Raw genomic sequence first — 10,600 nt, 5'->3', positions numbered from 1 at the left:
TCCCCTCACATGGCCTCTTCCCTGTGGGCCCATGGGAGAGAGATCTCTGGTGTCTTTCCTTTTCTTAGAAAGACACCAGTTCTATAGGATTAGGGTCCCACCCGTATGCCTTCATTTGACTTTAATCACCTCTTTAAAGGCTCTATCTCCACATACAGTCATAGCGGGGGTTAGGGTTTCAACATATGAGTTTGGGGTTCAGTTCAGTCTATAACAACTTCTTTCATTTTCCATATCAGATCGTTTCATCTAGGAAATGGTGTCTGTACGTAATTGTCCCCCATGCCCAATTTTGTTAAAAAAAAACCTCCCAAAACCCAATAACCAGATCATTCAAGGTGAACCCTGGAACGAGAATTTCCTGGAGGAGAGGAACAGATGGATCTTATAGCTCTGTTGTTTGTCCCCACGTTCCACTGTCCTGGGGGGATCTCTCATAGGCAGCCCCAGCACCACCAGTACCCCCATGGGGGTAGGGGTGAAGGTGGGGAGTATCATTTCCCCTTTGACAAAACTAGCCTCAACAGGGAAGCATGACCCTTCCACTCACGCTCGATAGCACAGCCGAGGTCATGTCACTGGAGAGAGGCTTTCCTAAGAGCTAGGACTTGACAAAAGGCAGAGGATCACTGAGTGCAACAGGAAGCACCATAGTCCTTTGGCCAAATTGTCCCTGTTTATGGTCCACTGGAGTGAGCTGCCTTGTTCCCTGAGTCTCAGGGTATGAGAGATAACTAAAGCTTCCAAATTCTATCCCACGAGAGAATTCTAAGCTCCATTTTTTCTATTTCCCATTGCCCCGCCAGCTGGCTCTCCCAGCAGTGACCACCCCTCTGCAGAGGAAGTCATGATGCGGAACCCCCCTGTCAGGAGGCGCTCAACATTTTGGAAGAGGATGGCCCTTTGCCGGGACTCGTCACCCCTTTGTCTCCGTGGATGCGGCTCTATGGTGTCTCAGCTATACCTCCCCAGTGCTCCAGACCAAGCACCACGATGTGCCAGGCACCCTTTATGGACTACATTGCTCAAGTGTCATCTTTCTCTCTGGGTCCTAGATAGTCACCACTTTACTCCAACTAAGTCACTCTTGCATCATCCTTCCTTCCAAATGACAGACATCCATGTGCACAATACAGAAGTCAAGAGGGAGGTGTCCAAGTATTTATATCAGATCTTGCTTAGAGAGTTTATTTTTCATAATTACTAAACAACCTCAGATAACATGAAAATCCACCCTAAAATCCCTATAGGCTCCCGCAGAGTTGCATGGCAATCATGAAAGGACTAAAAATATATATCTATACCTAGACATTATGTGAGTCTAATCTTTGTGACAACATTAAAAAAAATACTGTTTTTCATACATGCATTTTAACTACCAAATGAAAATTGAAAGAAAAATTTTCATCTTGTAAAGGAGACTTTTAACAGCAAACCACCAAGGTTTCATTTATTTTCCTGAATCAGTTGAAGCTATAATTCTCAGCCTTCTGATGTCACTCTCCAAAGCTGGTCCCCGGTCTGAGATCTGGGAGATGACGCTAATTTCCGATTCAACTCCTGACTCTCGTGCACAGGAGTCTTCTTTGAGCATTTCCTTGAAGAACTTAAACTAATTTACTTTCTTAAAGAGAAAATTACAGAAACTTAGAGCACTGTGTTGTGGTCTTAGTTGAGACAAATGTCCAAAAGGAGTTTTTTGGTGGTGGTGGTTGTTTGTTTTTGTTTTTATTTTTAAACAGACAATGATAGAAAAGGCCAGGAAGACAGACTCAATTTTTCTTTGAAAATGTTTAATTTCCAGGTTTCTAGTTTTGAGTATTTGGGCCTGGCGATAGCTATGAGCGAAACCTTTTCAATGCACTAATGTCCTTGAATTAAAACAAGCCTCTCAATCATTCATTCTTAGAGTAAGCATTTATCAAGGGCCACCTGTATGGGTAGCAGTGTACCAGGTACGTCCTGAGGGATGCAGAGTGGGAAGGGGTGCCCTCCTATCCTTCAGAGGGTGAACTGTCAGGACCTACGGTGGGGTGAACAGTGCCCTGAAGGAGCCCACTTCAGTAGTGTGGCCAGTTTCGTGGCCTTGGTGGGGAGAAAGGTGGCTACCAGGTTTAGAGCAGTTTGGAATGACGTGGGGTTGTGTCCCTTAGGACCTGAGCTGCTGGCTGAGCCACAGCACTATGAAGCAGGATGTGAGGTTGTGACTAAGCAGGGCCCTATGGGGGCTTCCTGGAACAGACCCCCACCCCCCATGTCCTCCACATGCCTCTTGTCTGTAGGAAAACTTTAGCCTCCTAGGCCTTCCCTGAGTTTCAAAGAGTAGATTCAATCAAAGAAGTGAGAAAAAGGCAGAAGCAAAGGAAAACAGTCAAGCAAGATAAAATAATAGTAATTTAGCCACTAAGCAAAGTCAAAGACATTTAGTTCCTTCTCAATGACTATAGATAATATTCTGAGCCACATCCTTTGAGCTGTTTTGCAGAGACTGAAGCCCTCACCAGGTGGGAGAAGTTAACTGTCTGCTGCCCACAAGCATGTAGACCCCAGACCGGTTGGAACCAGAAGGTTGACCATGTTGACTCCCGATTACCTCACCACCAACCAATCGGAAGAATGTCCACAAGCTGATCACACACCCCACAACCCCCTCCCTCACCCTGTCTTGATAACCTTTCCTTGAAAGCCTTCGAGGAGTTCAGGCCTTTTAAGCACTAGCTACCTGGACTCCTTGCTTGGCGCCCTGCAACATATGCTGTGTTTTCCTTCACCACAACCTGGTGTCAGTAGATTGGTTTTACTGTGAGTGTGGGCAAGTGACCCAAGTTTGGTTCGGTAACAAGTGGGAGACTTCAGCTTCGTGGCTCCCCAGGTTCAGCAGGGGATTTCAGAAAGAAAGTTATTTAGATGACTCAATAAAGAGAAGAGATAGGAACCCAAACCTCTTAATCAAACATGACTTACTCACAGGAGGATGGGGCAGGGAGAGAAGAAGTCGGGGAGAAAAGCGTGCATCTGTACCTCAGTGCAAAGGCAGAAGAGTCTAAAAGGCAAATGGAATTGACTGAAAAGGGAAAACCTCAAAGTAAACACCACCAGAGTGAGCTGCTGAACACAGAAATGTTCTGGTACGGGGCCTAGCAGGGCCAGCATCTCTCCTGGAAAACACTCCAAGGCCTTTGTGATACTATGAAATGAATTTTTATTGTCTATATCGCTCTATAATATTTTAAAATCTCTGTGATCTCACTTCTGCTATTAGTCTCTCTCTCAACCACCCATGGGAATTTCCCCCATCATTTACATTCCTTTGAGTCCTCAAAGCTGAGCTCATTCAGTTTTGTCTGGGAGGTGGCTGTGTCTAACTCAGTCAGCAGATGTCACTGTTGAGTAGTTATGGAGTCCTCCCCACCAAATCTTAGGCCAGAAGCTTCAGGTTCCCTTGGATGGATTTACTTGGTTGGCAATGTAAGGTCTAAAACCTGACAGTGGTGTGGCCACCTCTTCATTTCAGATATGACGTTCGGGATGTGATTTGCCCTGGGGTCTGCAATCCCTGGCTTTCACCGGCTGCCATCTGCAGCACATTGCCTCATGCCCCAAGAAGCCACAGTTGCCCTTCAAGGCTGATTCAATGGCATCTAATAGTATCTAACCCTGGCCCATTGCCCTCTGGACTTAGACCTTGAAGTTGTGGCCAAAATCTTAGCTCCGAAGATGGAGATGGGATCAGGTACCACAAGGTCCTGAGCGCAGGAGTCAGTCTGAGTGTGTCCTGTCACTTGATCGCAGACAGGCACTCTTCATCAGCTACTCAGGACTCCAGGCGCCAGGAAGTAAGTTGAGGTCAGGGAGTTTGTTTTATCTACTGATTTGGAAAAATATTTAGCCTCCCTGGAACAGGGATGTGCATTCCGTGTGCCTGAAGCCATGAAATTTGGCAAGTCCCATATCAGATGCCTAAAACTGTTATACAACTCAGTCTAATTTAGATTGTAAGGCTTCCAGAGGGAACCAGGTCTCTCCCTTGGTCCAAAAGTCCCCTCTGGCAATTCTTAGGGCCCAACACTATCAAACCATAACAATAAAAATGATAATGATAATAATATTCATTGCCCAGATTTGACCTACAGTTCAAGACACACAGTTTTGGGTAATCAGAAGTTGATCTGGTCCAGAGGGAAATGTGAGTACTTGTGCAATAATTTGGCCATCCTACAAATGAAGACAAAGGTACTGACAGCGTCAGTTGTAGTGAAAACATCTCCCAAGCTAGTGTTTCTTCCACAGTTTGCTCTGGCAACCAAAAATGAAAAGCCATCTTTCTCGTAACTTTTCAAAGGAGAGGTCGTTGCATATATTTTTTATTCAGAATTGTCTTCTAAAGATTTAATCCTACTTAGTTTTGCATGGTATGTACAGATCTGCGAGAGCAAGCACTAAAAAAACAAAACAAAAAAACCCCCCAAAAAACCTTTGTTCTCTAGGAAAGTAACACTTAAAATTGAAACGCAAACTCAAAACCAGAATGTCTAACATTTACCTTCCAAATTGGGATTGACATGTATATACTGATGTGTTTAAAATTGATGACTAATAAGAACCTGCAGTATAAACAAACAAACAAACAAAACAACTAATACTAAACTTTCTTTGGGTTATTTGTATGGAAATATGTTAATATAAATGTTTCAGGCATTACATGAAATTTCTAAAAATCTTATATGTTCTGGTATAACATTATAAGTCATAATTCTAGTTATTACTTTAAAATGTATATCTCAGAAATAACTAAATTTCCTTGTCAATTGCAAAAAAAAGATAACTTTGTTCTCTAGGAAAGTAACACTTAAAATGGAAACGCAAACTCAAAACCAGAATGTCTAACACTTACTTTCCAAATGATTTAATGGTACTTGTGTGTGTATATGTGCATGGAACCGTAGAAAGAACGTACGTTTTAGATTTAAGTAAATCTGGGTTCAACTTGTCACTCAGCAGATTCTTCAGGTTTCTCATCTTTATGTTCTGTTCCTTATACCAAAGTGTATCATGCTAATTTTGTAGAATAGGAAAAAAAGATCACAGGAAAGAAAAAGGAACAAAAGTTAATTAAGTTTGGGAGGTGCTGGGTTGAATAAAGTTCAACTGTTTTTTTAAATTAATTAACTAATTAATTTTATTTTTATTTTTTTGCCTGCGTTGGGTCTTCGTTGCTGTGCACGGGCTTTCTCTAGTTGTGGCGACTGTTCGTTGCGGTGTGCAGGCTTCTCATTGCGGTGGCTTCTCTTGTTGTGGAGCATGGGCTCTAGGCACATGGGCTCAATAGTTGTGGTGCACGGGCTTAGTTTCTCTGTGGCATGTGGGATCTTCCCGGACAAGGGCTCGAACCCATGTCCCCTGCATTGGCAGGTGGATTCTTAACCACTGCGCCGCCAGGGAAGTCCCTCAACTGGCTCTTTAATTATAGGGTCACTCAGAGCCTTTAATATATTAAAATAGAATGAGACTATCAAAGAGCGGGAGCAATAGATAAATTAAAGCACAATGAATATACAAGAGTTGCCCAAACTTATCTATGGAAACTTTTTCTCCTAGAGCATCTCATGGAATTCAGGAATTCAGGGAAATAATGACAATATTCCTCAGGACTCTTCAGGCTGCAAATAATAGAGACCAAACATCAACTTAGAAACCATTTGCTCGGGGAACCAAATCAAAGGTAGGACGTGGGCTTCCCTGGTGGCGCAGTGGTTGAGAGTCCACCTGCCGATGCAGGGGACACGGGTTCGTGCCCCGATCCCGGAGGATCCCGCATGCCGTGGAGCGGCTGGGCCCGCGAGCCATGGCCGCGGAGCCTGTGTGTCCGGAGCCTGTGCTCCGCAACGGGAGAGGCCACAGCAGTGAGAGGCCCGCGTACAGCAAAAAAAAAAAAAAAAAAAAAAAAAAAAAAAAGGTAGGACGTGAGTGGAGGAAGCCTAGTGGCCAACTGGAGCAGCTTCTAATAGTTAATATTTATTGTGGGGTGACCATGTGCCAGACACCATTCAACATGCTTCATGTGCATTAATTTGTTCAACCTCACAACAGCCCTGTGAGTTAAGGACTATTATTATCTTCTTTTTACAAAAGTAGAAACTCAGGTTTGGAGAGGTTGTTTCCTAGGGTTGTCTAGGCAGTCTGTCTCCAAGCCCATGCTTGGAACCACTATTCATTGTGTGTCTCCAGGGACTTAAATGCTGTTAAAGTTTATTCTCTCTGTGTGACTCTTGTGTCCTTGAGTCTATTTCATTCTCTTCAGCTCTCCCCATAAGATTAGAGACCCGGCTCCCACCTCTGAGCTTGCCCCCTCACCTCATTTCCAAGAAAGGCTCTTCCGCCTTAATGTTCTATTAAAAACCTTCTGCAGAAGAGCTGCGATTAGCCCCTGACTTGAGGTCAGGTGCCTGATCTTGGTGGGCAGGTGGGTGGGGTATTCTATTAGCTCAGCTCATGTGCTGCTACTGTGGCCAGAAGAGTGGGGAACTGTGATTAGCCACGTCTGCTATATCAATATGGTCTTTACAGGGTGATGGGAGCAACTCTCTGAAAGGTGAAGGTGTGTTTTCCAGAAGAGGCCTGGGGCACTGACATTCTGAGCTCTGACACACCCAGGAACTTTTAGGATCACAGGGGAGATGTTTGTATAGCTGCCCACATAGTTCCAGGCACTGGAGTAGGTTGTCAGTTCATCGTGGCTACTCTTCTATGCAGGTTGCAGAAGAGAAATATTCTCCTTTGAACGATGATGCTAAACTAAACAGGTGGAAGAACTAGCTGTGAAGTGTGCGTCATATGAAAGCCATGGTGTTATAACAAGACGTGTCTGTCAGGTCAAGGTCTAGGTATCAGAGGTCAGGTCAAGCTGGAGGACAAACAAAACCAGGTTAGAAGTCCAGGGAATGGGGCAGCGAGATCCAAATTTGTCATAAAACACAAACATACTCAGAGGAAACAGGCCAGGAGTCAGCTTCCAGAGGTCCAATCTCAGTGAGAGCTACAGGTAGCCCAAAGTGAGGTCTAGATGTGCCCACTTGGGCTGGAGTGTAGGATCCCAGGTGGGTGGAGGTCAGGGAGCAGTCCCCAGATGTAGAACAGGGAGACAGAGAACAATGCTGCAGATTCCAAAGTCTGGGACTCACTGGAGAGCCAAGTGATGCCAGAGAGAATTTCCTCCAATGCCTTGAAGGGAAAGTCAAAACAGAACGCATGATTTGTTTCAACCAACTATACCCACTAATTCTACAGGTCACCATGGACTACTTGTAGGAATGGGTTGTCAAATCCCAGATAATGATACACATGGGGCCCTTGGTGCCAGTAACTTGGTTTCTGGTGGGCAGTCTTCAGGTCAGTCTTCGCAGCAGCCACTTTGTTCTCTGGATGAGTAAGGAGTGGGGTGCCTCTTCCTTGCGATCCTCATCCAACTTTGTCATTGTTTCCTAGTGCTCCTGTGATCAATTACCATGAACTCAGAGACTTAAAACAACATGAACTTATTATCTCACAGTTCTGGAGGTCAGAAGTGAAAATGGGCTAAAACCACTGAGCTGAAATCGAGGTGTCTGTGTTCCTTCTGGAGGCTGTAGGGGAAGGTTCCTTTCCTTGCCCTTTTCAGCTTCCAGAGGCTGCCTGCATTCCTTGGTTCACGGCCCCTTCCTCCATCTTCGAAGACAGAAGCCTAGCATCTTCCAGTGTCACTCTAACTCTGATCTTCTTGCCTCCCTCTTATAAGGACCTTTGTGATTACCTTGGACCCTAAATCTTCCAGATAATCCAGGATAATCACCTCTTCTCAAGGTCCCTCACTTAATCATACCTGCGAAGTCCCTTCTGCCATGTGAGAAAACATATTCACAGGGTTTGAGGATTAGATATGGACGTTTTTGGTAGGGGGGATTAATTAGCCTACCACAGCTGTCATGTTCATTTAAACCTCCAGACAGCTTTGGCTGTTTGTCACGTACATATCTCATTGCCACAGTGCTTCCATTTGTCTGTTGCAGATCTTAGAAGCACCTGCCTGGGTGCCTGCAGGACGCGAGCTGCACGCCCTGGATGTACGAGGTATCCTTGTGGAGGAGGATAGGGCTGGAAGGGCCACGCTCTTTCCCTAGTGAGGTGGGCTTCTGTAACAGCCATTGCATACAGGAGAGGCCCATGTTACCCAGAGCCTTCCGGGACCATTATGTTCTCCTCCACGAAGGGAAGAATTTCTCAGCAACCTCTGGTTGCTAGCTACAGCTATATATATTGCCATACTTAAGTAACCATTATGGAAAAGCAAATGGGATGGATAGATCTCTCTGGAAAAACTCTGTTGCCTGTGTTCCAGGAAAAATGCATGAGAATATTCACCAAAATCTTGTTTGTAATGGTGAAAAACTGCAAACAACTAAAATTTCCTTCAGTAGCATAATGGATAAACTATTGCTATACCCTACAACAATCAGCATGAATGAATTAGAAGTATACATAATGCTATGGAAAAATATTAAAAACATAAGGTTAAGTGAAAAAAATCCCAAGTTATAGAATTATATTGTTTATGTACATAGGAGGTAAAAGTGTAAAAGTATGCTTGGGATGGAAATATCCCAGCTTCAGAATAGTGGCTTCCTCTAGATGGGAGGGAGGAAATGGCATTGGATAAAGCCACATAGAGAACAGCGGCCGCATAGGTAAATTTCACTTCTTTAACAAAAAAACTGAAGTGAATATGACAAAATGGAAATATTTGTTATAGCCATGTGGTAGGGACACTCTCTATACTCTTCTGTGTATTTTGAAATGTTTAATAATAGAGCAATAATTAATTAAAAAATCTAAGCATAAGACACAATATAGTTATTTGGGTTACTTTTAAAAGCAACATTTTTTTCTATAATAAAACGTTAAAAAGAAATTTGAACTAGTTTCATTATGGAGTCAAACTACATACCGAACCAATGAATGATTTACAGTTTTTCAACACTGTATCCGACTTAAAAATTGCTTTGACTCAAATTTCAACTCTTCAATTATTATATAATTAGTAATTTGCCTACTTGTCTTTCTAAACAGCATGGTCAGGGAGAATGTATTCTCTTGTTTTCCTTTTATACAAAATTCCACGTGAAAAGGGGATAAAGGTTTTTTTTTTTTTTTGTATCAACAGTAATTCTTACTGAAAACCTCTCTAGTATGGTCATTCCAGCAAGGACTTGTTTTGGCAGGATAAATCAATGTTCCAGAATTCCCCCCCCCCCCCAGGGACTTATGCAACAGATGTTAATTTTCTCCATGGAATTAGATGCAGACATATGTTAGGTAAAATTTTTATATTGAATACAGAATTTCTTCACTATGATAATATTGAATATTGAACATGACTTTATCCAAATGATAATATGAAAATCCAGCTTCACCAGTTCTACATTTCTGCCTTATACAAAATGTTACCGGCAAGTGTAAAAGCAACTGTCATTTAGAAATTTAATCCAATCCTCCTGCCCGTTCTTCTCCAGTCACCTGGTACTTTGTACAGTCTTTACTCTGCGAGTATCATGTTGTGCTATTTCTCCAGTCTTCCCAAATTACAAGGGTGAGATTCCTGACACTCTGCAGGGAAGGAGAATTTATAGTTGAAAAACAAGATTTTAAGAGCTGAGAGAGTGTAGTCAGAAGTGAACATGTAACAGTTCTTGTACAATTTTTTGTTGTTCACTAGATCAGTAAAGATAATACATTCAGGGCTGCTGCCAGGTCATACAGCTCCTCTGTGCAAAATTTAAATGCACTCTTTCTCTGGGTGGACACAGCCGCAACTGGCCACATGCCCTTGTGCAGTGCACAACCTGCCCAACCACACATGGCAGCTCTGAGAGGGATTATCCATAGTGTTTTTTTTTTTTTTTTTTTTTTTTGCGGTATGTGGGCCTCTCCCGTTGCGGAGCACAGGGTCCAGACGCGCAGGCTCAGTGGCCATGGCTCACAGACCCAGCCGCTCCGCGGCATGTGGGATCTTTCCGGACTGGGGCACAAACCCGTGTCCCCTGCATCGGCAGGCGGACTCTCAACCACTGCACCACCAGGGAAGCCCTCCATAGTGTTTTATACATCCTAAAATCGTGGGTATGTTACAAACAATTTAAATGTGCAACCCCTTGCTTGGCAGAATTTTTTTAGGGTCTCTTTCCTCTGAACTTGCAACAATATGCTTGCAAATGTGTTTGCTTTGCTGAGATGGCATGTGCAGTAAGAGGCATTTTTGTTCCTCTGCATCTGCATGTCCATTCAAATGGTCTTTGAGTCAGGACTGTTGAGTCATTTCTCCCACTCACCCATTGTTCCAACATGATGGCCCCAATAGAGCCTGGGGAGGGGTGGTGGGAGCAGGCATGTGTTCAGGGCAGTGACCCATATGGGGCTCAAGCAGCACCAGAACAGAGTAGTACAATGGTAAATTGGCTCTGCACACAGACGGCACCCTTGAGTAGAAACAAAATAACCTGAGCACCAAGCTATGTCTCCTAAATATTTTTGCAATGCCCACACAAAGGCTCATCCAGTCAGTTGAAAG

The sequence above is a fragment of the Mesoplodon mirus genome (assembly GCF_964341445.2).
Source record: "Mesoplodon mirus genome assembly, chromosome: 5".
Classification (NCBI taxonomy): domain Eukaryota; kingdom Metazoa; phylum Chordata; class Mammalia; order Artiodactyla; family Ziphiidae; genus Mesoplodon; species Mesoplodon mirus.
This window is presented reverse-complemented; position numbering follows the sequence as displayed.